This window comes from Hemiscyllium ocellatum, unplaced genomic scaffold (assembly GCF_020745735.1).
Source record: "Hemiscyllium ocellatum isolate sHemOce1 unplaced genomic scaffold, sHemOce1.pat.X.cur. scaffold_828_pat_ctg1, whole genome shotgun sequence".
Taxonomy (NCBI): Eukaryota; Metazoa; Chordata; class Chondrichthyes; order Orectolobiformes; family Hemiscylliidae; genus Hemiscyllium; species Hemiscyllium ocellatum.
The window spans coordinates 52,337-78,504 of NW_026869258.1; positions in this window are offsets into that span (position 1 = coordinate 52,337).

The following is a 26,168-nucleotide window of genomic DNA, read 5'->3' on the forward strand; positions in this document are numbered from 1 at the left end:
CCTCATTTCCTCAGAAAGTGCTGCCTCATTTCCTCAGAAAGTGCTGCCTCATTTCCTCAGAAAGTGTTGCCTCATTTCCTCAGAAAGTGCTCCCTCTGTACCTCAGAAAGTGCTCCCTCTGTACCTCAGAAAGTGCTCCCTCTGTACCTCAGAAAGTGTTGCCTCATTTCCTCAGAAAGTGTTGCCTCATTTCCTCAGAAAGTGCTCCCTCTGTACCTCAGAAAGTGTTGCCTCTGTGCCTCAGAAAGTGTTGCCTCTGTACCTCAGAAAGTGTTGCCTCTGTACCTCAGAAAGTGCTCCCTCTGTACCTCAGAAAGTGTTGCCTCATTTCCTCAGAAAGTGTTGCCTCATTTCCTCAGAAAGTGTTGCCTCATTTCCTCAGAAAGTGCTCCCTCTGTACCTCAGAAAGTGTTGCCTCATTTCCTCAGAAAGTGCTCCCTCTGTACCTCAGAAAGTGCTCCCTCTGTACCTCAGAAAGTGCTGCCTCATTTCCTCAGAAAGTGCTGCCTCATTTCCTCAGAAAGTGCTGCCTCATTTCCTCAGAAAGTGCTGCCTCATTTCCTCAGAAAGTGTTGCCTCATTTCCTCAGAAAGTGCTCCCTCTGTACCTCAGAAAGTGCTCCCTCTGTACCTCAGAAAGTGCTCCCTCTGTACCTCAGAAAGTGCTCCCTCTGTACCTCAGAAAGTGCTGCCTCATTTCCTCAGAAAGTGCTGCCTCATTTCCTCAGAAAGTGTTGCCTCATTTCCTCAGAAAGTGCTCCCTCTGTACCTCAGAAAGTGCTCCCTCTGTACCTCAGAAAGTGCTCCCTCTGTACCTCAGAAAGTGTTGCCTCATTTCCTCAGAAAGTGCTCCCTCTGTACCTCAGAAAGTGTTGCCTCTGTACCTCAGAAAGTGCTCCCTCTGTACCTCAGAAAGTGTTGCCTCATTTCCTCAGAAAGTGCTGCCTCATTTCCTCAGAAAGTGTTGCCTCATTTCCTCAGAAAGTGCTCCCTCTGTACCTCAGAAAGTGCTCCCTCTGTACCTCAGAAAGTGCTCCCTCTGTACCTCAGAAAGTGTTGCCTCATTTCCTCAGAAAGTGTTGCCTCATTTCCTCAGAAAGTGCTCCCTCTGTACCTCAGAAAGTGTTGCCTCTGTACCTCAGAAAGTGCTCCCTCTGTACCTCAGAAAGTGTTGCCTCATTTCCTCAGAAAGTGCTCCCTCTGTACCTCAGAAAGTGTTGCCTCTGTACCTCAGAAAGTGCTCCCTCTGTACCTCAGAAAGTGCTCCCTCTGTACCTCAGAAAGTGCTGCCTCATTTCCTCAGAAAGTGCTCCCTCAGTACCTCAGAAAGTGCTCCCTCAGTACCTCAGAAAGTGCTCCCTCAATACCTCAGAAAGTGCTCCCTCAATACCTCAGAAAGTGCTCCCTCAATACCTCAGAAAGTGCTCCCTCAATACCTCAGAAAGTGCTCCCTCAATACCTCAGACAGTGCTCTCACAGTACCTCAGAAAGTGCTCCCACAGTACCTCAGATAGTGCTCCCACAGTACCTCAGACAGTGCTCCCACAGTACCTCAGACAGTGCTCCCACAGTACCTCAGATAGTTCTCCCTCAGTACCTCAGATAGTTCTCCCTCAGTACCTCAGATAGTTCTCCCTCAGTACCTCAGATAGTTCTCCCTCAGTACCTCAGACAGTGCTCCCACAGTACCTCAGACAGTGCTCCCACAGTACCTCAGACAGTGCTCCCACAGTACCTCAGATAGTTCTCCCTCAATACCTCAGAAAGTGCTCCCTCAATACCTCAAAGTGCTCCCTCAATACCTCAAAGTGCTCCCTCAATACCTCAGAAAGTGCTCCCTCAATACCTCAGAAAGTGCTCCCTCAATACCTCAGAATGTGCCCCTCAATACCTCAGACAGTGCTCCCACAGTACCTCAGACAGTGCTCCCACAGTACCTCAGACAGTGCTCCCACAGTACCTCAGACAGTGCTCCCTCAATTCCTCAGACAGTGCTCCCTCAATACCTCAGAATGTGCCCCTCAATACCTCAGAATGTGCCCCTCAATACCTCAGAATGTGCCCCTCAATACCTCAGAATGTGCCCCTCAATACCTCAGAATGTGCCCCTCAATACCTCAGAATGTGCCCCTCAATACCTCAGAAAGTTCTCCATCCGTACTCCAGAATGTGTTCCCTCAGTACCTCAGAAAAAGTGTTCGCTCAATCTCAGAAAGTGCTACCTCAATTCCTCAGTACATCTGAAAGTGCCCCCTTCGTACCTCAGATAGTTCTCCCTTAGTACCTCAGAAATTTCTCCCTCAATACCTCGGAAAGTGTTCCCTCAGTACCTCAGAAAGTGACCCCTCAGTACCTCAAAAAGTGCTCTCTTAATACCTCAGTCAGTGCGAACTCAATAACTCATAAAGTGCTCCCTCAATACCTCAGAAAGTGCTCCCTCACTATCTCAGAAAGTGCTCTCTCAATAACTCAGATGGCTCTCCCTCAGTACCTCAAATATTTCTCCCTCAATACCTCAGAAAGTGCTCCCTCAGTACCTCAGATAGTTTTCCCTCAGTACCTCAGATAGTTCTCCCTCAATACCTCAGAAAGTGCCCCTCAATACCTCAGACAGTGCTCCCTAAGTACCACAGAAAGTTCTCCCGCAGCACCTCAGAAAATGCTCCGTCAGGACATCAGAAAGTGCTCCCTCAGTTCCGCAGATGGTTCTCCCTCAATACCTCAAATAGTTCTCCCTCAGTACCTCAGAAAGTGCTCACTCAATACCTCAGATAATTCTCCCTCAATTCCTCAGAATGTGCTCCCTCTATACATCAGAAAGTGATCCCTCAATACCTCAGATAGTCTCCCTCAATACCTCAGAAAGTGATTCCTCAATCCCTCAGATAGTGTTCCCTCAGTACCTCAGATAATGCTCCCTCAAATTCCTCAGATAGTGCTCCCGCAGTACACCAGAAAATGCTCCCTCAATATCTCAGATAATGGTCCCTCAATTCCTCAGATAGTGCTCCCTCAATATCTCAGAATGTGCTCCCTCAGTACCTCACATAGTGTTCCCTCAGTACCTCTGATAGTGCACCCTCAGTACCTCAGAAATTGCTCCCTCAAAACACAGAATGTGCTCCCTCAATTCCTCAGATAGTGATCCCTCAGTACCTCAGATAGCTCTCCCTCAGTACCTCAGAAAGTGATCCCTCAGTACCTCAGAAAGTGATCCCTCAGTACCTCAGAAAGAGCTCCATCAGTATCTCAAAAAGTGCTCTCTTAATACCTCAGACAGTGCTACCTCATTACCTCATAAAGTGCTCTCTCGGTACCTCAGATAGTGCTCCCTCAGTACCTCAGAAAGTTTTCCCTCAGGACCTCAGAAAGTGCTCTCTCAGCACGTCAGAAAGACCTCCCTCAGTACCCCAGAAACCGCCTCCTCAATAGCTCTCATGGCTCTCCCTCACTACCTCAGGTAGTTCTCCCTCAGTAACTCAGAAAGTGCTCCCGGAATACCTCAGAACGTACCACCTCAATACCTCTGACAGCGCTCCCTCAGTACCTCAGATAGTTCTCCCGCAATACATCAGGAAGTGTTGCCTCATTTCCTCAGAAAGTGTTGCCTCATTTCCTCAGAAAGTGCTCCCTCTGTACCTCAGAAAGTGTTGCCTCTGTACCTCAGAAAGTGTTGCCTCATTTCCTCAGAAAGTGTTGCCTCATTTCCTCAGAAAGTGTTGCCTCATTTCCTCAGAAAGTGCTCCCTCTGTACCTCAGAAAGTGTTGCCTCATTTCCTCAGAAAGTGTTGCCTCATTTCCTCAGAAAGTGTTGCCTCATTTCCTCAGAAAGTGTTGCCTCATTTCCTCAGAAAGTGTTGCCTCATTTCCTCAGAAAGTGCTCCCTCTGTACCTCAGAAAGTGTTGCCTCTGTACCTCAGAAAGTGTTGCCTCATTTCCTCAGAAAGTGTTGCCTCATTTCCTCAGAAAGTGTTGCCTCATTTCCTCAGAAAGTGCTCCCTCTGTACCTCAGAAAGTGTTGCCTCATTTCCTCAGAAAGTGTTGCCTCATTTCCTCAGAAAGTGTTGCCTCATTTCCTCAGAAAGTGTTGCCTCATTTCCTCAGAAAGTGTTGCCTCATTTCCTCAGAAAGTGCTCCCTCTGTACCTCAGAAAGTGTTGCCTCATTTCCTCAGAAAGTGTTGCCTCATTTCCTCAGAAAGTGTTGCCTCATTTCCTCAGAAAGTGTTGCCTCATTTCCTCAGAAAGTGCTCCCTCTGTACCTCAGAAAGTGTTGCCTCATTTCCTCAGAAAGTGTTGCCTCATTTCCTCAGAAAGTGTTGCCTCATTTCCTCAGAAAGTGTTGCCTCATTTCCTCAGAAAGTGCTCCCTCTGTACCTCAGAAAGTGTTGCCTCATTTCCTCAGAAAGTGTTGCCTCATTTCCTCAGAAAGTGTTGCCTCATTTCCTCAGAAAGTGCTCCCTCTGTACCTCAGAAAGTGTTGCCTCATTTCCTCAGAAAGTGTTGCCTCATTTCCTCAGAAAGTGTTGCCTCATTTCCTCAGAAAGTGTTGCCTCATTTCCTCAGAAAGTGCTCCCTCTGTACCTCAGAAAGTGTTGCCTCATTTCCTCAGAAAGTGTTGCCTCATTTCCTCAGAAAGTGCTCCCTCTGTACCTCAGAAAGTGCTCCCTCTGTACCTCAGAAAGTGCTCCCTCTGTACCTCAGAAAGTGCTCCCTCTGTACCTCAGAAAGTGTTGCCTCATTTCCTCAGAAAGTGTTGCCTCATTTCCTCAGAAAGTGTTGCCTCATTTCCTCAGAAAGTGTTGCCTCATTTCCTCAGAAAGTGCTCCCTCTGTACCTCAGAAAGTGTTGCCTCATTTCCTCAGAAAGTGTTGCCTCATTTCCTCAGAAAGTGTTGCCTCATTTCCTCAGAAAGTGTTGCCTCATTTCCTCAGAAAGTGCTCCCTCTGTACCTCAGAAAGTGTTGCCTCATTTCCTCAGAAAGTGTTGCCTCATTTCCTCAGAAAGTGCTCCCTCTGTACCTCAGAAAGTGTTGCCTCATTTCCTCAGAAAGTGCTCCCTCTGTACCTCAGAAAGTGTTGCCTCATTTCCTCAGAAAGTGTTGCCTCATTTCCTCAGAAAGTGCTCCCTCTGTACCTCAGAAAGTGTTGCCTCATTTCCTCAGAAAGTGCTCCCTCTGTACCTCAGAAAGTGTTGCCTCATTTCCTCAGAAAGTGCTCCCTCTGTACCTCAGAAAGTGTTGCCTCATTTCCTCAGAAAGTGTTGCCTCATTTCCTCAGAAAGTGTTGCCTCATTTCCTCAGAAAGTGTTGCCTCATTTCCTCAGAAAGTGCTCCCTCTGTACCTCAGAAAGTGTTGCCTCTGTACCTCAGAAAGTGTTGCCTCATTTCCTCAGAAAGTGCTCCCTCTGTACCTCAGAAAGTGTTGCCTCTGTACCTCAGAAAGTGTTGCCTCATTTCCTCAGAAAGTGCTCCCTCTGTACCTCAGAAAGTGTTGCCTCATTTCCTCAGAAAGTGTTGCCTCATTTCCTCAGAAAGTGCTCCCTCTGTACCTCAGAAAGTGTTGCCTCATTTCCTCAGAAGTGTTGCCTCATTTCCTCAGAAAGTGTTGCCTCATTTCCTCAGAAAGTGCTCCCTCTGTACCTCAGAAAGTGTTGCCTCATTTCCTCAGAAAGTGCTCCCTCTGTACCTCAGAAAGTGTTGCCTCATTTCCTCAGAAAGTGTTGCCTCATTTCCTCAGAAAGTGCTCCCTCTGTACCTCAGAAAGTGTTGCCTCATTTCCTCAGAAAGTGCTCCCTCTGTACCTCAGAAAGTGTTGCCTCATTTCCTCAGAAAGTGCTCCCTCTGTACCTCAGAAAGTGTTGCCTCATTTCCTCAGAAAGTGTTGCCTCATTTCCTCAGAAAGTGTTGCCTCATTTCCTCAGAAAGTGTTGCCTCATTTCCTCAGAAAGTGCTCCCTCTGTACCTCAGAAAGTGTTGCCTCTGTACCTCAGAAAGTGTTGCCTCATTTCCTCAGAAAGTGCTCCCTCTGTACCTCAGAAAGTGTTGCCTCTGTACCTCAGAAAGTGTTGCCTCATTTCCTCAGAAAGTGCTCCCTCTGTACCTCAGAAAGTGTTGCCTCATTTCCTCAGAAAGTGTTGCCTCATTTCCTCAGAAAGTGCTCCTCTGTACCTCAGAAAGTGTTGCCTCATTTCCTCAGAAAGTGTTGCCTCATTTCCTCAGAAAGTGTTGCCTCATTTCCTCAGAAAGTGCTCCCTCTGTACCTCAGAAAGTGCTCCCTCTGTACCTCAGAAAGTGCTCCCTCTGTACCTCAGAAAGTGCTCCCTCATTTCCTCAGAAAGTGTTGCCTCATTTCCTCAGAAAGTGTTGCCTCATTTCCTCAGAAAGTGTTGCCTCATTTCCTCAGAAAGTGCTCCCTCTGTACCTCAGAAAGTGTTGCCTCTGTACCTCAGAAAGTGTTGCCTCATTTCCTCAGAAAGTGCTCCCTCTGTACCTCAGAAAGTGTTGCCTCATTTCCTCAGAAAGTGTTGCCTCATTTCCTCAGAAAGTGCTCCCTCTGTACCTCAGAAAGTGTTGCCTCATTTCCTCAGAAAGTGTTGCCTCATTTCCTCAGAAAGTGCTCCCTCTGTACCTCAGAAAGTGTTGCCTCATTTCCTCAGAAAGTGCTCCCTCTGTACCTCAGAAAGTGTTGCCTCATTTCCTCAGAAAGTGCTCGCTCCGTACCTCAGAAAGTGTTGCCTCTGTACCTCAGAAAGTGTTGCCTCATTTCCTCAGAAAGTGTTGCCTCATTTCCTCAGAAAGTGTTGCCTCATTTCCTCAGAAAGTGCTCCCTCTGTACCTCAGAAAGTGTTGCCTCTGTACCTCAGAAAGTGTTGCCTCATTTCCTCAGAAAGTGTTGCCTCATTTCCTCAGAAAGTGCTCCCTCTGTACCTCAGAAAGTGTTGCCTCTGTACCTCAGAAAGTGTGCCTCATTTCCTCAGAAAGTGCTCCCTCTGTACCTCAGAAAGTGTTGCCTCATTTCCTCAGAAAGTGTTGCCTCATTTCCTCAGAAAGTGCTCCCTCTGTACCTCAGAAAGTGTTGCCTCATTTCCTCAGAAAGTGCTCCCTCTGTACCTCAGAAAGTGTTGCCTCATTTCCTCAGAAAGTGCTCCCTCTGTACCTCAGAAAGTGTTGCCTCATTTCCTCAGAAAGTGTTGCCTCATTTCCTCAGAAAGTGTTGCCTCATTTCCTCAGAAAGTGTTGCCTCATTTCCTCAGAAAGTGCTCCCTCTGTACCTCAGAAAGTGTTGCCTCATTTCCTCAGAAAGTGCTCCTCTGTACCTCAGAAAGTGTTGCCTCTGTACCTCAGAAAGTGTTGCCTCATTTCCTCAGAAAGTGCTCCCTCTGTACCTCAGAAAGTGTTGCCTCATTTCCTCAGAAAGTGTTGCCTCATTTCCTCAGAAAGTGCTCCCTCTGTACCTCAGAAAGTGTTGCCTCATTTCCTCAGAAAGTGTTGCCTCATTTCCTCAGAAAGTGTTGCCTCATTTCCTCAGAAAGTGCTCCCTCTGTACCTCAGAAAGTGCTCCCTCTGTACCTCAGAAAGTGCTCCCTCTGTACCTCAGAAAGTGTTGCCTCTGTACCTCAGAAAGTGTTGCCTCATTTCCTCAGAAAGTGCTCCCTCTGTACCTCAGAAAGTGTTGCCTCTGTACCTCAGAAAGTGTTGCCTCATTTCCTCAGAAAGTGTTGCCTCATTTCCTCAGAAAGTGCTCCCTCTGTACCTCAGAAAGTGCTCCCTCTGTACCTCAGAAAGTGTTGCCTCATTTCCTCAGAAAGTGTTGCCTCATTTCCTCAGAAAGTGCTCCCTCTGTACCTCAGAAAGTGTTGCCTCATTTCCTCAGAAAGTGTTGCCTCATTTCCTCAGAAAGTGCTCCCTCTGTACCTCAGAAAGTGCTCCCTCTGTACCTCAGAAAGTGCTCCCTCATTTCCTCAGAAAGTGTTGCCTCATTTCCTCAGAAAGTGTTGCCTCATTTCCTCAGAAAGTGTTGCCTCATTTCCTCAGAAAGTGTTGCCTCATTTCCTCAGAAAGTGTTGCCTCAGTTCCTCAGAAAGTGTTGCCTCATTTCCTCAGAAAGTGCTCCCTCTGTACCTCAGAAAGTGCTCCCTCATTTCCTCAGAAAGTGTTGCCTCATTTCCTCAGAAAGTGCTGCCTCATTTCCTCAGAAAGTGTTGCCTCTTTTCCTCAGAAAGTGTTGCCTCATTTCCTCAGAAAGTGTTGCCTCATTACCTCAGAAAGTGCTCCCTCTGTACCTCAGAAAGTGTTGCCTCATTACCTCAGAAAGTGTTGCCTCATTTCCTCAGAAAGTGCTCCTCTGTACCTCAGAAAGTGTTGCCTCTGTACCTCAGAAAGTGTTGCCTCATTTCCTCAGAAAGTGCTCCCTCTGTACCTCAGAAAGTGTTGCCTCATTTCCTCAGAAAGTGCTCCCTCTGTACCTCAGAAAGTGTTGCCTCATTCCTCAGAAAGTGTTGCCTCATTTCCTCAGAAAGTGTTGCCTCATTTCCTCAGAAAGTGTTGCCTCATTTCCTCAGAAAGTGCTCCCTCTGTACCTCAGAAAGTGTTGCCTCATTCCTCAGAAAGTGCTCCCTCTGTACCTCAGAAAGTGTTGCCTCTGTACCTCAGAAGTGTTGCCTCATTTCCTCAGAACGTGCTCCCTCTGTACCTCAGAAAGTGTTGCCTCTGTACCTCAGAAAGTGTTGCCTCATTTCCTCAGAAAGTGCTCCCTCTGTACCTCAGAAAGTGTTGCCTCATTTCCTCAGAAAGTGTTGCCTCATTTCCTCAGAAAGTGCTCCCTCTGTACCTCAGAAAGTGTTGCCTCATTTCCTCAGAAAGTGTTGCCTCATTTCCTCAGAAAGTGCTCCCTCTGTACCTCAGAAAGTGCTCCCTCTGTACCTCAGAAAGTGCTCCCTCTGTACCTCAGAAAGTGCTCCCTCATTTCCTCAGAAAGTGTTGCCTCATTCCTCAGAAAGTGTTGCCTCATTTCCTCAGAAAGTGTTGCCTCATTTCCTCAGAAAGTGCTCCCTCTGTACCTCAGAAAGTGTTGCCTCTGTACCTCAGAAAGTGTTGCCTCATTTCCTCAGAAAGTGCTCCCTCTGTACCTCAGAAAGTGTTGCCTCATTTCCTCAGAAAGTGTTGCCTCATTTCCTCAGAAAGTGCTCCCTCTGTACCTCAGAAAGTGTTGCCTCATTTCCTCAGAAAGTGTTGCCTCATTTCCTCAGAAAGTGCTCCCTCTGTACCTCAGAAAGTGTTGCCTCATTTCCTCAGAAAGTGCTCCCTCTGTACCTCAGAAAGTGTTGCCTCATTTCCTCAGAAAGTGCTCGCTCCGTACCTCAGAAAGTGTTGCCTCTGTACCTCAGAAAGTGTTGCCTCATTTCCTCAGAAAGTGTTGCCTCATTTCCTCAGAAAGTGCTCCCTCTGTACCTCAGAAAGTGTTGCCTCATTTCCTCAGAAAGTGTTGCCTCATTTCCTCAGAAAGTGCTCCCTCTGTACCTCAGAAAGTGTTGCCTCTGTACCTCAGAAAGTGTTGCCTCATTTCCTCAGAAAGTGCTCCCTCTGTACCTCAGAAAGTGTTGCCTCATTTCCTCAGAAAGTGTTGCCTCATTTCCTCAGAAAGTGCTCCCTCTGTACCTCAGAAAGTGCTCCCTCTGTACCTCAGAAAGTGCTCCCTCTGTACCTCAGAAAGTGCTCCCTCTGTACCTCAGAAAGTGCTGCCTCATTTCCTCAGAAAGTGCTGCCTCATTTCCTCAGAAAGTGTTGCCTCATTTCCTCAGAAAGTGCTCCCTCTGTTCCTCAGAAAGTGCTCCCTCTGTACCTCAGAAAGTGCTCCCTCTGTACCTCAGAAAGTGCTCCCTCTGTACCTCAGAAAGTGTTGCCTCATTTCCTCAGAAAGTGTTGCCTCATTTCCTCAGAAAGTGCTCCCTCTGTACCTCAGAAAGTGTTGCCTCTGTACCTCAGAAAGTGTTGCCTCTGTACCTCAGAAAGTGTTGCCTCTGTACCTCAGAAAGTGCTCCCTCTGTACCTCAGAAAGTGTTGCCTCATTTCCTCAGAAAGTGTTGCCTCATTTCCTCAGAAAGTGTTGCTTCATTTCCTCAGAAAGTGTTGCCTCATTTCCTCAGAAAGTGTTGCCTCATTTCCTCAGAAAGTGCTCCCTCTGTACCTCAGAAAGTGCTCCCTCTGTACCTCAGAAAGTGCTGCCTCATTTCCTCAGAAAGTGCTGCCTCATTTCCTCAGAAAGTGCTGCCTCATTTCCTCAGAAAGTGTTGCCTCATTTCCTCAGAAAGTGCTCCCTCTGTACCTCAGAAAGTGCTCCCTCTGTACCTCAGAAAGTGCTCCCTCTGTACCTCAGAAAGTGTTGCCTCATTTCCTCAGAAAGTGTTGCCTCATTTCCTCAGAAAGTGCTCCCTCTGTACCTCAGAAAGTGTTGCCTCTGTGCCTCAGAAAGTGTTGCCTCTGTACCTCAGAAAGTGATGCCTCTGTACCTCAGAAAGTGCTCCCTCTGTACCTCAGAAAGTGTTGCCTCATTTCCTCAGAAAGTGTTGCCTCATTTCCTCAGAAAGTGTTGCCTCATTTCCTCAGAAAGTGCTCCCTCTGTACCTCAGAAAGTGTTGCCTCATTTCCTCAGAAAGTGCTCCCTCTGTACCTCAGAAAGTGCTCCCTCTGTACCTCAGAAAGTGCTGCCTCTGTACCTCAGAAAGTGCTGCCTCATTTCCTCAGAAAGTGCTGCCTCATTTCCTCAGAAAGTGCTGCCTCATTTCCTCAGAAAGTGTTGCCTCATTTCCTCAGAAAGTGCTCCTCTGTACCTCAGAAAGTGCTCCCTCTGTACCTCAGAAAGTGCTCCCTCTGTACCTCAGAAAGTGCTCCCTCTGTACCTCAGAAAGTGCTCCTCTGTACCTCAGAAAGTGCTGCCTCATTTCCTCAGAAAGTGCTGCCTCATTTCCTCAGAAAGTGTTGCCTCATTTCCTCAGAAAGTGCTCCCTCTGTACCTCAGAAAGTGCTCCCTCTGTACCTCAGAAAGTGCTCCTCTGTACCTCAGAAAGTGTTGCCTCTGTACCTCAGAAAGTGCTCCCTCTGTACCTCAGAAAGTGTTGCCTCATTTCCTCAGAAAGTGCTGCCTCATTTCCTCAGAAAGTGTTGCCTCATTTCCTCAGAAAGTGCTCCCTCTGTACCTCAGAAAGTGCTCCCTCTGTACCTCAGAAAGTGCTCCCTCTGTACCTCAGAAAGTGTTGCCTCATTTCCTCAGAAAGTGTTGCCTCATTTCCTCAGAAAGTGCTCCCTCTGTACCTCAGAAAGTGTTGCCTCTGTACCTCAGAAAGTGCTCCCTCTGTACCTCAGAAAGTGTTGCCTCATTTCCTCAGAAAGTGCTCCCTCTGTACCTCAGAAAGTGTTGCCTCTGTACCTCAGAAAGTGCTCCCTCTGTACCTCAGAAAGTGCTCCCTCTGTACCTCAGAAAGTGCTGCCTCATTTCCTCAGAAAGTGTTGCCTCATTTCCTCAGAAAGTGTTGCCTCATTTCCTCACAAAGTGTTGCCTCATTTCCTCAGAAAGTGCTCCCTCTGTACCTCAGAAAGTGTTGCCTCATTTCCTCAGAAAGTGCTCCCTCTGTACCTCAGAAAGTGCTCCTCTGTACCTCAGAAAGTGCTGCCTCATTTCCTCAGAAAGTGCTGCCTCATTTCCTCAGAAAGTGCTGCCTCATTTCCTCAGAAAGTGTTGCCTCATTTCCTCAGAAAGTGCTCCCTCTGTACCTCAGAAAGTGCTCCCTCTGTTCCTCAGAAAGTGCTCCCTCTGTTCCTCAGAAAGTGCTCCCTCTGTTCCTCAGAAAGTGCTGCCTCATTTCCTCAGAAAGTGTTGCCTCATTTCCTCAGAAAGTGCTCCCTCTGTACCTCAGAAAGTGCTCCCTCTGTACCTCAGAAAGTGCTCCCTCTGTACCTCAGAAAGTGCTCCCTCTGTACCTCAGAAAGTGCTCCCTCTGTACCTCAGAAAGTGTTGCCTCATTTCCTCAGAAAGTGCTCCCTCTGTACCTCAGAAAGTGTTGCCTCATTTCCTCAGAAAGTGTTGCCTCATTTCCTCAGAAAGTGCTCCCTCTGTACCTCAGAAAGTGCTCCCTCTGTACCTCAGAAAGTGCTCCCTCTGTACCTCAGAAAGTGCTGCCTCATTTCCTCAGAAAGTGCTGCCTCATTTCCTCAGAAAGTGCTGCCTCATTTCCTCAGAAAGTGCTGCCTCATTTCCTCAGAAAGTGTTGCCTCATTTCCTCAGAAAGTGCTCCCTCTGTACCTCAGAAAGTGCTCCCTCTGTACCTCAGAAAGTGCTCCCTCTGTACCTCAGAAAGTGTTGCCTCATTTCCTCAGAAAGTGTTGCCTCATTTCCTCACAAAGTGTTGCCTCATTTCCTCAGAAAGTGTTGCCTCATTTCCTCAGAAAGTGCTCCCTCTGTACCTCAGAAAGTGTTGCCTCATTTCCTCAGAAAGTGTTGCCTCATTTCCTCACAAAGTGTTGCCTCATTTCCTCACAAAGTGTTGCCTCATTTCCTCAGAAAGTGTTGCCTCATTTCCTCAGAAAGTGCTCCCTCTGTACCTCAGAAAGTGTTGCCTCATTTCCTCAGAAAGTGCTCCCTCTGTACCTCAGAAAGTGCTCCCTCTGTACCTCAGAAAGTGCTGCCTCATTTCCTCAGAAAGTGCTGCCTCATTTCCTCAGAAAGTGCTGCCTCATTTCCTCAGAAAGTGTTGCCTCATTTCCTCAGAAAGTGCTCCCTCTGTACCTCAGAAAGTGCTCCCTCTGTACCTCAGAAAGTGCTCCCTCTGTACCTCAGAAAGTGCTGCCTCATTTCCTCAGAAAGTGCTGCCTCATTTCCTCAGAAAGTGTTGCCTCATTTCCTCAGAAAGTGCTCCCTCTGTACCTCAGAAAGTGCTCCCTCTGTACCTCAGAAAGTGCTCCCTCTGTACCTCAGAAAGTGTTGCCTCATTTCCTCAGAAAGTGTTGCCTCATTTCCTCAGAAAGTGCTCCCTCTGTACCTCAGAAAGTGTTGCCTCATTTCCTCAGAAAGTGTTGCCTCATTTCCTCAGAAAGTGCTCCCTCTGTACCTCAGAAAGTGCTCCCTCTGTACCTCAGAAAGTGCTCCCTCTGTACCTCAGAAAGTGCTGCCTCATTTCCTCAGAAAGTGCTGCCTCATTTCCTCAGAAAGTGCTGCCTCATTTCCTCAGAAAGTGTTGCCTCATTACCTCAGAAAGTGCTCCCTCTGTACCTCAGAAAGTGCTCCCTCTGTACCTCAGAAAGTGCTCCCTCTGTACCTCAGAAAGTGTTGCCTCATTTCCTCAGAAAGTGTTGCCTCATTTCCTCAGAAAGTGTTGCCTCATTTCCTCAGAAAGTGTTGCCTCATTTCCTCAGAAAGTGCTCCCTCTGTACCTCAGAAAGTGCTCCCTCTGTACCTCAGAAAGTGCTGCCTCATTTCCTCAGAAAGTGTTGCCTCATTTCCTCAGAAAGTGCTCCCTCTGTACCTCAGAAAGTGCTCCCTCTGTACCTCAGAAAGTGCTCCCTCTGTACCTCAGAAAGTGCTCCCTCTGTACCTCAGAAAGTGCTGCCTCATTTCCTCAGAACGTGCTGCCTCATTTCCTCAGAACGTGCTGCCTCATTTCCTCAGAAAGTGCTGCCTCATTTCCTCAGAAAGTGCTGCCTCATTTCCTCAGAAAGTGCTGCCTCATTTCCTCAGAAAGTGTTGCCTCATTTCCTCAGAAAGTGCTCCCTCTGTACCTCAGAAAGTGCTCCCTCTGTACCTCAGAAAGTGCTCCCTCTGTACCTCAGAAAGTGTTGCCTCATTTCCTCAGAAAGTGTTGCCTCATTTCCTCAGAAAGTGCTCCCTCTGTACCTCAGAAAGTGTTGCCTCTGTACCTCAGAAAGTGCTCCCTCTGTACCTCAGAAAGTGTTGCCTCTGTACCTCAGAAAGTGTTGCCTCATTTCCTCAGAAAGTGTTGCCTCATTTCCTCAGAAAGTGTTGCCTCATTTCCTCAGAAAGTGTTGCCTCATTTCCTCAGAAAGTGTTGCCTCATTTCCTCAGAAAGTGCTCCCTCTGTACCTCAGAAAGTGCTGCCTCATTTCCTCAGAAAGTGTTGCCTCATTTCCTCAGAAAGTGCTCCCTCTGTACCTCAGAAAGTGTTGCCTCTGTACCTCAGAAAGTGCTCCCTCTGTACCTCAGAAAGTGTTGCCTCTGTACCTCAGAAAGTGCTCCCTCTGTACCTCAGAAAGTGTTGCCTCATTTCCTCAGAAAGTGTTGCCTCATTTCCTCAGAAAGTGTTGCCTCATTTCCTCAGAAAGTGTTGCCTCATTTCCTCAGAAAGTGCTCCCTCTGTACCTCAGAAAGTGCTGCCTCATTTCCTCAGAAAGTGTTGCCTCATTTCCTCAGAAAGTGCTCCCTCTGTACCTCAGAAAGTGCTCCCTCTGTACCTCAGAAAGTGTTGCCTCATTTCCTCAGAAAGTGCTCCCTCTGTACCTCAGAAAGTGTTGCCTCTGTACCTCAGAAAGTGCTCCCTCTGTACCTCAGAAAGTGTTGCCTCTGTACCTCAGAAAGTGCTCCCTCTGTACCTCAGAAAGTGTTGCCTCATTTCCTCAGAAAGTGTTGCCTCATTTCCTCAGAAAGTGCTCCCTCTGTACCTCAAAGTGCTCCCTCTGTTCCTCAGAAAGTGCTGCCTCATTTCCTCAGAAAGTGCTGCCTCATTTCCTCAGAAAGTGCTGCCTCATTTCCTCAGAAAGTGTTGCCTCATTTCCTCAGAAAGTGTTGCCTCATTTCCTCAGAAAGTGCTCCCTCTGTACCTCAGAAAGTGCTCCCTCTGTACCTCAGAAAGTGTTGCCTCATTTCCTCAGAAAGTGTTGCCTCATTTCCTCAGAAAGTGCTCCCTCTGTACCTCAGAAAGTGTTGCCTCATTTCCTCAGAAAGTGTTGCCTCATTTCCTCAGAAAGTGTTGCCTCATTTCCTCAGAAAGTGCTCCCTCTGTACCTCAGAAAGTGTTGCCTCATTTCCTCAGAAAGTGTTGCCTCATTTCCTCAGAAAGTGTTGCCTCATTTCCTCAGAAAGTGTTGCCTCATTTCCTCAGAAAGTGTTGCCTCATTTCCTCAGAAAGTGTTGCCTCATTTCCTCAGAAAGTGCTGCCTCATTTCCTCAGAAAGTGCTGCCTCATTTCCTCAGAAAGTGTTGCCTCATTTCCTCAGAAAGTGCTCCCTCTGTACCTCAGAAAGTGCTCCCTCTGTACCTCAGAAAGTGCTCCCTCTGTACCTCAGAAAGTGTTGCCTCATTTCCTCAGAAAGTGTTGCCTCATTTCCTCAGAAAGTGCTCCCTCTGTACCTCAGAAAGTGTTGCCTCTGTACCTCAGAAAGTGCTCCCTCTGTACCTCAGAAAGTGTTGCCTCTGTACCTCAGAAAGTGCTCCCTCTGTACCTCAGAAAGTGCTGCCTCATTTCCTCAGAAAGTGTTGCCTCATTTCCTCAGAAAGTGCTCCCTCTGTACCTCAGAAAGTGCTCCCTCTGTACCTCAGAAAGTGCTCCCTCTGTACCTCAGAAAGTGTTGCCTCTGTACCTCAGAAAGTGTTGCCTCATTTCCTCAGAAAGTGTTGCCTCATTTCCTCAGAAAGTGCTCCCTCTGTACCTCAGAAAGTGTTGCCTCATTTCCTCAGAAAGTGTTGCCTCATTTCCTCAGAAAGTGTTGCCTCATTTCCTCAGAAAGTGTTGCCTCATTTCCTCAGAAAGTGCTCCCTCTGTACCTCAGAAAGTGTTGCCTCTGTACCTCAGAAAGTGTTGCCTCTGTACCTCAGAAAGTGTTGCCTCATTTCCTCAGAAAGTGCTCCCTCTGTACCTCAGAAAGTGTTGCCTCTGTACCTCAGAAAGTGTTGCCTCATTTCCTCAGAAAGTGCTCCCTCTGTACCTCAGAAAGCGCTCCCTCTGTACCTCAGACAGCGCTCCCTCTGTACCTCAGACAGCGCTCCCTCTGTACCTCAGACAGCGCTCCCTCTGTACCTCAGACAGCGCTCCCTCTGTACCTCAGACAGCGCTCCCTCTGTACCTCAGATAGTTCTCCCTCAGTCCCTCAGGAAGTGCTCCCTCAATACCTCAGAAAGTGCTCCCTCAATACCTCAGAAAGTGCTCCCTCAATATCTCAGAAGGTTCTCCATCAATACCTGTTCATGTGCTCCCTCAATACGTCTGAAAGTGCTCCTTCAATACGTCTGAAAGTGATCCCACAGTACCTCAGAAAGTGCTCCCTCAGTACCCCACAAACTGCCCCCTCAATACCTCAGATGGCTCTCGCTCAGTACCTCAGGTAGTTCTCCCTCAATACCTTAAATAGTTCTCCCTCAGTACCTCACAATGTGCTCCCTTTATACCTCAGATAGTTCTCCCTCAATACCTCAAATACTTCTCCATCAGTACCCTAGAAAGGGCTTCCTCAATTCCTCAGTACACCTGAAATTGTTCCCTCAGTACCTCAGAAAGTGCCCCCTCAGTATCTCAAAAAGTGCTCTCTTAATACCACAGACAGTGCTACCTCAATACCTCATAACGTGCTCGCTCGGTACCACAGATAGTGCTCCCTCACTACCTCAGAAAGTGCTCCCTCAATCCATCAAAAAGTGCTGCCTCAGTACCTCAGACAATGATCCCTCAATACCTCAGAAAGTGTTCTCTGAATATCTAAAAAAAAGTGCTCCGTCTATATCCCAGAAAGTGCTCCCTCAATCCTTCAGAAAGTCTCCCTCTATCTCAGAAAATGCTCCCTCAATACCTCAAGTGCTCCCTCAGTACCCCAGAAACTGCCTCCTCAATACCTCAGACGGCTCTCCCTCAGTACCTGAGGTATTTCTCCCTCAGTACCTCACAACGTTCTCCCTCAATACCTCAAATAGTTCTCCCTCAATACCTCAAATAGTTCTCCCTCAATACCTCAAATAGTTCTCCCTCAATACCTCAAATAGTTCTCCCTCAATACCTCAAATAGTTCTCCCTCAATACCTCAAATAGTTCTCCCTCAATACCTCAAATAGTTCTCCCTCAATACTTCAAATAGTTCTCCCTCAATACTTCAAATAGTTCTCCCTCAATACTTCAAATAGTTCTCCCTCAATACTTCAAATAGTTCTCCCTCAATACTTCAAATAGTTCTCCCTCAATACTTCAAATAGTTCTCCCTCAATACTTCAAATAGTTCTCCCTCAATACTTCAAATAGTTCTCCCTCAATACTTCAAATAGTTCTCCCTCAATACTTCAAATAGTTCTCCCTCAATACTTCAAATAGTTCTCCCTCAATACTTCAAGTAGTTCTCCCTCAATACTTCAAGTAGTTCTCCCTCAATACTTCAAATAGTTCTCCCTCAATACTTCAAATAGTTCTCCCTCAATACTTCAAATAGTTCTCCCTCAATACTTCAAATAGTTCTCCCTCAATACTTCAAATAGTTCTCCCTCAATACTTCAAATAGTTCTCCCTCAATACTTCAAATAGTTCTCCCTCAGTACCTCAGAATGTGCCCCATCAAAACCTCAGACAGTGCTCCCTCAATACTTGAGATAGCTCTACCTCATTACCTAAGAAAGTGCTCCCTCAATACCTCAGATAGGTCCCCCTCAATAACTCAAATGGTTCTCCCTCAATACCTCAGTGTGCCCCATCAAAACCTCAGACAGTGCTCCCTCAATACCTCAGAAAGTGCTCCCTCAGTATATCAGAAAGTGATCCCACAGAACATCAGATAGTGCTCCCTCAGTACCTCAAATACTGCTCCCTCAGTACTTCAGATAGTTCTCCCTCAGTACCTCTGATCATGCTCCCTCAATTCCTCAGATAGTGCTCCCTCAATACCTCAAAAATGCTGCCTCAGTTCCTCAAAGTGCTCCCTCATAACCTCAGACAGTGCTCCCCCAATAACCTCAGAAAGTGCTCTCTCAGTACCTCAGAAAGTGCCCCATCAATACCTCTGACACTGCTCCCTCAGTACCTCAAAAAGTGCTCCCTCCGTACCTCAGAAAGAGCTCCCACAGTACCTCAGAAAATGTTCCCTGAATGCCAGAGAAAGTGCTCCCTCAGTACCACAAAAAGTGCTCCCACAATACCTTAGATAGTGATCCCTCAATACCTCAGAAAGTGTTCCCTCAGTACCTCAGAAAGTGTTCCCTCAGTACCTCAGAAAGTGCTCCCTCAATACCTCAGATGGTTCTCCCTCAGTACGTCAGATAGTGCTCTCTCAATACTCAGAAAGTGCTCCCTCAGTACCCCAGAATGTGCTCCCTCAGTTCCTCAGAAAGTGCTCCCTCAATACCACAGATAATGCTCCCTCAATTCCCCAGATAGTTCTCCCTCAGTACCTCAGGAAGTGCTTCCTCAATTCCTCAGTACAGCTGAAATTGCTCCCTCAGTACCTTAGAAAGTGCCCCCTCGGTATCTCAAAAAGCGCTCTCTTAATACCACAGACAGTGCTACCTCAATATCTCATAAAGTGCTCTCTCGGTACCACAGATAGTGCTCCCTCAGTACCTCAGATAGTTCTCCCTCAATACCTCAGATAGTTCTACCTCAGTACCTCAGATAGTGCTCCCTCAATACCTCAGACAGTGTCCCCTCAATACCTCAGACTGTGCTCCCTCAGTCCCTCAGAAAATGCTCCGGAAATATCTCATAAAGTGTTCCCTCAATACGTCAGAAAGCGCTCCCTCAATACCTCAGAAAGTGCTCCCTCAGTACCTCAGATAGTTCTCCCACAAAACTTCTGATAGTTCTCCCTCAGTACCTCAGGTATTTCTCCCTCAGTACCTCAGACCGTGCTCCCTCAGTACCTCAGACAGTGCTCTCTCAATACCTCAGAAAGTGCTCCCTCATTACCTCAGATTATGCTCCCTCAATTCCACTGCTAGTTCTCCCTCAGTACCTCAGAAAGTGCTCCCTAAATACCTCATGTAGTGCTCCCTCAATACCTCAGATAGTGCTCCATCAATACCTCAGGCAGTGCTCCCACTGTACCTCAGAAAGTGCTCGCTCAGTACGTCAGAAAGTGCTCGCTCAGTACATCAGAAAGTGCTCCCTCATAACCTCAGATAGTGTCCCCCAATAACCTCAAAAAGCGCTCTCTCAGTAACTCAGAAAGTGCTTCCTCATTACTTCAGAAAGTGCTCCCCCAATACCTCAGAGTACTCCCTCAGAACCTCAGATAGTTCTCCCTAAGTACCTCAGAAAGTGCTCCATGAATACCTCAGAAAGTGCCACCTCAATACCTCATACAGTGCTCCCTCAGCACCTCGGATCGTTCTCCCGCAGTACCTCAGAAAGTGCTCCCTCAGTACCTCAGAAAGTGTTCCCTCAATACCTCAGAAAATGCTCACTCAATATCTCAGATAGATCTACCTCAATACATGTTAAAATGCTCCCTCAATACGACTGAAAATGATCCAACAACACCTCAGAAAGTCCTACCTCAGATAGTGCTCCCACAATACCTCAGATAGTGATCCCTCTGTACCTCAGAAAGTGCACTCGCAGTACCTCAGCAATGCTCCCTCAAAACCTCAGAAAGTGTTCCTCAGTTCCTCAGAAAGTGCTCCCTCAGTACCTCAGAAAGTGCTCCCTCAGTACTTCAGATAATGCTCCCTCAATTCTCCAGATAGTTCTCCCTCAGTACCTCAGAAAGTGCTCCCTCAGTACCTCAGCCTGTGCTCTCTCAGTACTCAGAAATGCTCCCTCAAAACCTCAGAAAGTGTTCCTCAATTCCTCAGAAAGTGCTCCCTCAGTACCTCAGATAGTTCTCCCTCAATGCCTCAAATATTCTCTGACAATACCTTAGATAGTGCTCTCTCAGTACCTCAGAAAGTGCTCCCTCAATACCTCAGACAGTGCTCCCTCCATACCTCAGAAAGTGCTCCCTCCATACCTCAGAAAGTGCTCCCTCAGTTCCTCAGATAATGCTCCCTCAATTCACCAGATAATGCTCCCTCAGCACATCTGAAATTGCTCCCTCAGTACCTCAGTAAGTGCCCCTCAGTACCTCAAAAAGTGCTCTCTTAATACCTCAGACACTGCTACCACATTACCTCATAAAGTGCTTTCTCGGCACTTAAGGTAGTGCTCCCTCAGTATCTCAGAAAGTGTTCCCTCAGTACCTCAGAAAGTGCTCCCTCAGTACCCCAGAAACTGCCTCAATACCTCAGATGGCTTTTGCTCAGTACCCCAGGTAGTTCTCCCTCAATACCTCAAATAGTTCTCCCTCAGAACCTCACAAAGTGCTCCCTTAGTACCTCAGATAGTTCCCCCTCAATACCTCAAATAGTTCTCCCTCAGTAACTCAGAAAGTACTCCCGTAATTCCTCAGAAAGTGTCCCCTCAATACCTCAGACAATGCTCCCCCAGTACCTCATAAAGTGCTCCCTCAGTACCTCAGAAAGTGCTTCAACAGTACATCAGAAAGTTCTTCCTCAGTATCTCAGAAAGTGCTCCCACAATTCCTCAGATAGTTCTCCCTCAGTACCTCAGATATTTCTCCCTCAGTACCTCAGAAAGTGCTCCCTCAAAACCTCAGATAGTTCTCCCTCAAAACCTCAGATAGTTCTCCCTCAAAACCTCAGATAGTTCTCCCTCAAAACCTCAGACAGTGTTCACTCAATAACTCAGACAGTGCTCCCTCAGTACCTCATAATGTGCTCCCTCAGTATCTCAGAAAGTGCTCCCTCAGTACATCAGAAAGTGCTCCCTCAATACCTCAAGAATGCTGCCTCAGTTCCTCAGAAAGTTCTCCCTCAATACCCCAGAAACTGCCTCCTCAATACCTCAGATGGCTATCCCTCAGTACCTCAGGTAGTTCTCCCTCAATACCTCAAATATTTCTCCCTCAGTACCTCACAAAGTGCTCCCTCAATACCTCAGATAGTTCTCCCTCAGTACCTCAGGTATTTCTTCCTCAATACCTCAGGCAGTGTTCACTCAATACCTCAGACCGTGCTCCCTCAGTACCTCAGAAAGTGCACTCTTAATACCTCAGAAAGTGCTCCCTCAATACCTCAGATTATGCTCCCTCAATTCCCCTGCTAGTTCTCCCACAGTACCTCAGAAAGTGCTCCCTAAATACCTCAAGTAGTGCTCCCTCAATAGCTCAGATAGTGCTCCCTCAATAACTCAGAAAGTGCTCGCTCAGTACCTCAGAAAGTGCTCCATCAATACTTCAAGAATGCTGCCTCAGTTCCTCAGAAAGTGCTCCTTCATAACCTCAGATAGTGTCCCCAATAACCTCAGAAAGCGCTCTCTCAGTAACTCAGAAAGTGCTTCCTCATTACTTCAGAAAGTGCTCCCCCAATACCTCAGATAGTGCTCCCTCAGAACCTCAGATAGATCTCCCTAAGTACCTCAGAAAGTGCTCCGTGAATACCTCAGAAAGTGCCAACTCAATACATCAGAAAGTGCTCCCTCAGCACCTCAGAAAGTGTTCCCTCAATACCTCAGAAAATGCTCACTCAATATCTCAGATAGTTCTCCCTCAATACATGTTAAAGTGCTCCCACAATACCTCAGACAGTGCTCCCTCAACACCTCAGAAAGTCCTCCCTCAGATAGTGCTCCCACAATACCTCAGATAGTGATCCCTCTGTACCTCAGAAAGTGCTCTCGCAGTATCTCAGAAATGCTCCCTCAAAACCTCAGAAAGTGTTCCTCAGTTCCTCAGAAAGTGTTCCCTCAGTACCTCAGAAAGTGCTCTCTCAATACTTCAGACGGTGCTCCCTCAGTACCTCAGATAGCTCTCCCTCAGTACCAAAGAAAGTGCTCCCTCAATACCTCAGATCGTTCTCCCTCAATACCACAGAAAATGCTCACTCACTATCTCAGATAGTTCTCTCACAATACCTGTTAAAGTGCCGCATTCATACGTCTGAAAGTGCTCCCTCAATACGTCTGAAAGTGATCCCTCAATACCTCAGAAAGTCCTACCTCAGTACCTCAGATAGTGCTCCCACAATTACTCAGATAGTGATCCCTCAGTACGTCAGCCTGTGCTCTCTCAGTATTCAGAAATGCTCCCTCCAAACCTCAGAAAGTGTTCCTCAGTTCCTCAGAAAGTGCTCCCTCAGTACCTCAGATGGTTCTCCCTCAGTACCTCAGGTAGTTCTCCCTCAGTACCTCAAATAGTTCTCCCACCATAACTCAAATAGTACTCCCTCAGTACCTCAGAAAGTGCTCGCTCAATACCTCAGACAGTGCTCCCTCCATACCTCAGATAATGCTCCCTCAATTCCCCAGATTGTTCTCCCTCAGTACCTCAGAAATTGCTCCATCAATACCTCAGAAGATCTCCCTCAGTACCTCAGAAAGTGCTCCCTCAGTACCTCAGAATCTGCTCCCTCAATATCTCAGATTATGCTCCCTCAATTTCCCTGATAGTTGTCCCTCAGTACCTCAGAAAGTGCTCCCTAAATACCTCAGAAAGTGCTCCCTAAATACCTCAGAAAGTGCTCCCTAAATACCTCAGAAAGTGCTCCCTAAATACCTCAGAAAGTGCTCCCTAAATACCTCAGAAAGTGCTCCCTCAATAACTCAGATAGTTCTCCCTCAATAACTCAGATAGTTCTCCCTCAATAACTCAGATAGTGAACCCTCAATACCTGTTAAAGTGCTGCATTAATACGTCTGAAAGTGCTCCCTCAATACTTCTGAAAGTGATCTCTCAATACCTCAGAAAGTCCTACCTCAGTACTTCAGATAGTGCTCCCACAATTACTCAGATAGTGAACCCTCATTACCTCAGCCTGTGCTCTCTCAGTACTCAGAAATGCTCCCTCAAAACCTCAGAAAGTGTTCCTCAATTCCTCAGAAAGTGCTCCCTCAGTACCTCAGATGGTTCTCCCTCAGTACCTCAGATGGTTCTCCCTCAATACCACAAATAGTTCTCCCTCAGTACCTCACAAAGTGCTCCCTTAGTACCACAAATAGTTCTCCCTCAGTACCACAAATAGTTCTCCCTCAGTACCTCAGATGGTTCTCCCTCAGTACCTCAAATGGTTCTCCCTCAGTACCTCAAATGGTTCTCCCTCAGTACCTCAAATGGTTCTCCCTCAGTACCTCAAATGGTTCTCCCTCAGTACCTCAAATGGTTCTCCCTCAGTACCTCAAATGGTTCTCCCTCAGTACCTCAAATGGTTCTCCCTCAGTACCTCAAATGGTTCTCCCTCAGTACCTCAAATGGTTCTCCCTCAGTACCTCAAATGGTTCTCCCACAATACCTCAAATGGTTCTCCCACAATACCTCAAATAGTACTCCCTCAGCAGCTCAGAAATTGCTCCCTCCGTACCTGAGAAGGCGCCCCCTCCGTACCTGAGAAGGCGCCCCCTCCGTACCTGAGAAGGCGCCCCCTCCGTACCTGAGAAGGCGCCCCCTCCGTACCTGAGAAGGCGCCCCCTCCGTACCTGAGAAGGCGCCCCCTCCGTACCTGAGAAGGCGCCCCCTCCGTACCTGAGAAGGCGCCCCCTCCGTACCTGAGAAGGCGCCCCCTCCGTACCTGAGAAGGCGCCCCCTCCGTACCTGAGAAGGCGCCCCCTCCGTACCTGAGAAGGCGCCCCCTCCGTACCTGAGAAGGCGCCCCCTCCGTACCTGAGAAGGCGCCCCCTCCGTACCTGAGAAGGCGCCCCCTCCGTACCTGAGAAGGCGCCCCCTCCGTACCTGAGAAGGCGCCCCCTCCGTACCTGAGAAGGCGCCCCCTCCGTACCTGAGAAGGCGCCCCCTCCGTACCTGAGAAGGCGCCCCCTCCGTACCTGAGAAGGCGCCCCCTCCGTACCTGAGAAGGCGCCCCCTCCGTACCTGAGAAGGCGCCCCCTCCGTACCTGAGAAGGCGCCCCCTCCGTACCTGAGAAGGCGCCCCCTCCGTACCTGAGAAGGCGCCCCCTCCGTACCTGAGAAGGCGCCCCCTCCGTACCTGAGAAGGCGCCCCCTCCGTACCTGAGAAGGCGCCCCCTCCGTACCTGAGAAGGCGCCCCCTCCGTACCTGAGAAGGCGCCCCCTCCGTACCTGAGAAGGCGCCCCCTCCGTACCTGAGAAGGCGCCCCCTCCGTACCTGAGAAGGCGCCCCCTCCGTACCTGAGAAGGCGCCCCCTCCGTACCTGAGAAGGCGCCCCCTCCGTACCTGAGAAGGCGCCCCCTCCGTACCTGAGAAGGCGCCCCCTCCGTACCTGAGAAGGCGCCCCCTCCGTACCTGAGAAGGCGCCCCCTCCGTACCTGAGAAGGCGCCCCCTCCGTACCTGAGAAGGCGCCCCCTCCGTACCTGAGAAGGCGCCCCCTCCGTACCTGAGAAGGCGCCCCCTCCGTACCTGAGAAGGCGCCCCCTCCGTACCTGAGAAGGCGCCCCCTCCGTACCTGAGAAGGCGCCCCCTCCGTACCTGAGAAGGCGCCCCCTCCGTACCTGAGAAGGCGCCCCCTCCGTACCTGAGAAGGCGCCCCCTCCGTACCTGAGAAGGCGCCCCCTCCGTACCTGAGAAGGCGCCCCCTCCGTACCTGAGAAGGCGCCCCCTCCGTACCTGAGAAGGCGCCCCCTCCGTACCTGAGAAGGCGCCCCCTCCGTACCTGAGAAGGCGCCCCCTCCGTACCTGAGAAGGCGCCCCCTCCGTACCTGAGAAGGCGCCCCCTCCGTACCTGAGAAGGCGCCCCCTCCGTACCTGAGAAGGCGCCCCCTCCGTACCTGAGAAGGCGCCCCCTCCGTACCTGAGAAGGCGCCCCCTCCGTACCTGAGAAGGCGCCCCCTCCGTACCTGAGAAGGCGCCCCCTCCGTACCTGAGAAGGCGCCCCCTCCGTACCTGAGAAGGCGCCCCCTCCGTACCTCAGAAGGCGCTCCCTCCGTACCTCAGAAGGCGCTCCCTCCGTACCTCAGATGGCGCTCCCTCAGTACCTCAGATGGCGCTCCCTCAGTACCTCAGAAGGCGCTCCCTCAGTACCTCAGAAGGCGCTCCCTCAGTACCTCAGAAGGCGCTCCCTCAGTACCTCAGAAGGCGCTCCCTCAGTACCTCAGAAGGCGCTCCCTCAGTACCTCAGAAGGCGCTCCCTCAGTACCTCAGAAGGCGCTCCCTCAGTACCTCAGAAAGCGCTCCCTCAGTACCTCAGAAAGCGCTCCCTCAGTACCTCAGAAAGCGCTCCCTCAGTACCTCAGAAAGCGCTCCCTCAGTACCTCAGAAAGCGCTCCCTCAGTACCTCAGAAAGCGCTCCCTCAGTACCTCAGAAAGCGCTCCCTCAGTACCTCAGAAAGCGCTCCCTCAGTACCTCAGAAAGCGCTCCCTCAGTACCTCAGAAAGCGCTCCCTCAGTACCTCAGAAAGCGCTCCCTCAGTACCTCAGAAAGCGCTCCCTCAGTACCTCAGAAAGCGCTCCCTCAGTACCTCAGAAAGCGCTCCCTCAGTACCTCAGAAAGCGCTCCCTCAGTACCTCAGAAAGCGCTCCCTCAGTACCTCAGAAAGCGCTCCCTCAGTACCTCAGAAAGCGCTCCCTCAGTACCTCAGAAAGCGCTCCCTCAGTACCTCAGAAAGCGCTCCCTCAGTACCTCAGAAAGCGCTCCCTCAGTACCTCAGAAAGCGCTCCCTCAGTACCTCAGAAAGCGCTCCCTCAGTACCTCAGAAAGCGCTCCCTCAGTACCTCAGAAAGCGCTCCCTCAGTACCTCAGAAAGCGCTCCCTCAGTACCTCAGAAAGCGCTCCCTCAGTACCTCAGAAAGCGCTCCCTCAGTACCTCAGAAAGCGCTCCCTCAGTACCTCAGAAAGCGCTCCCTCAGTACCTCAGAAAGCGCTCCCTCAGTACCTCAGAAAGCGCTCCCTCAGTACCTCAGAAAGCGCTCCCTCAGTACCTCAGAAAGCGCTCCCTCAGTACCTCAGAAAGCGCTCCCTCAGTACCTCAGAAAGCGCTCCCTCAGTACCTCAGAAAGCGCTCCCTCAGTACCTCAGAAAGCGCTCCCTCAGTACCTCAGAAAGCGCTCCCTCAGTACCTCAGAAAGCGCTCCCTCAGTACCTCAGAAAGCGCTCCCTCAGTACCTCAGAAAGCGCTCCCTCAGTACCTCAGAAAGCGCTCCCTCAGTACCTCAGAAAGCGCTCCCTCAGTACCTCAGAAAGCGCTCCCTCAGTACCTCAGAAAGCGCTCCCTCAGTACCTCAGAAAGCGCTCC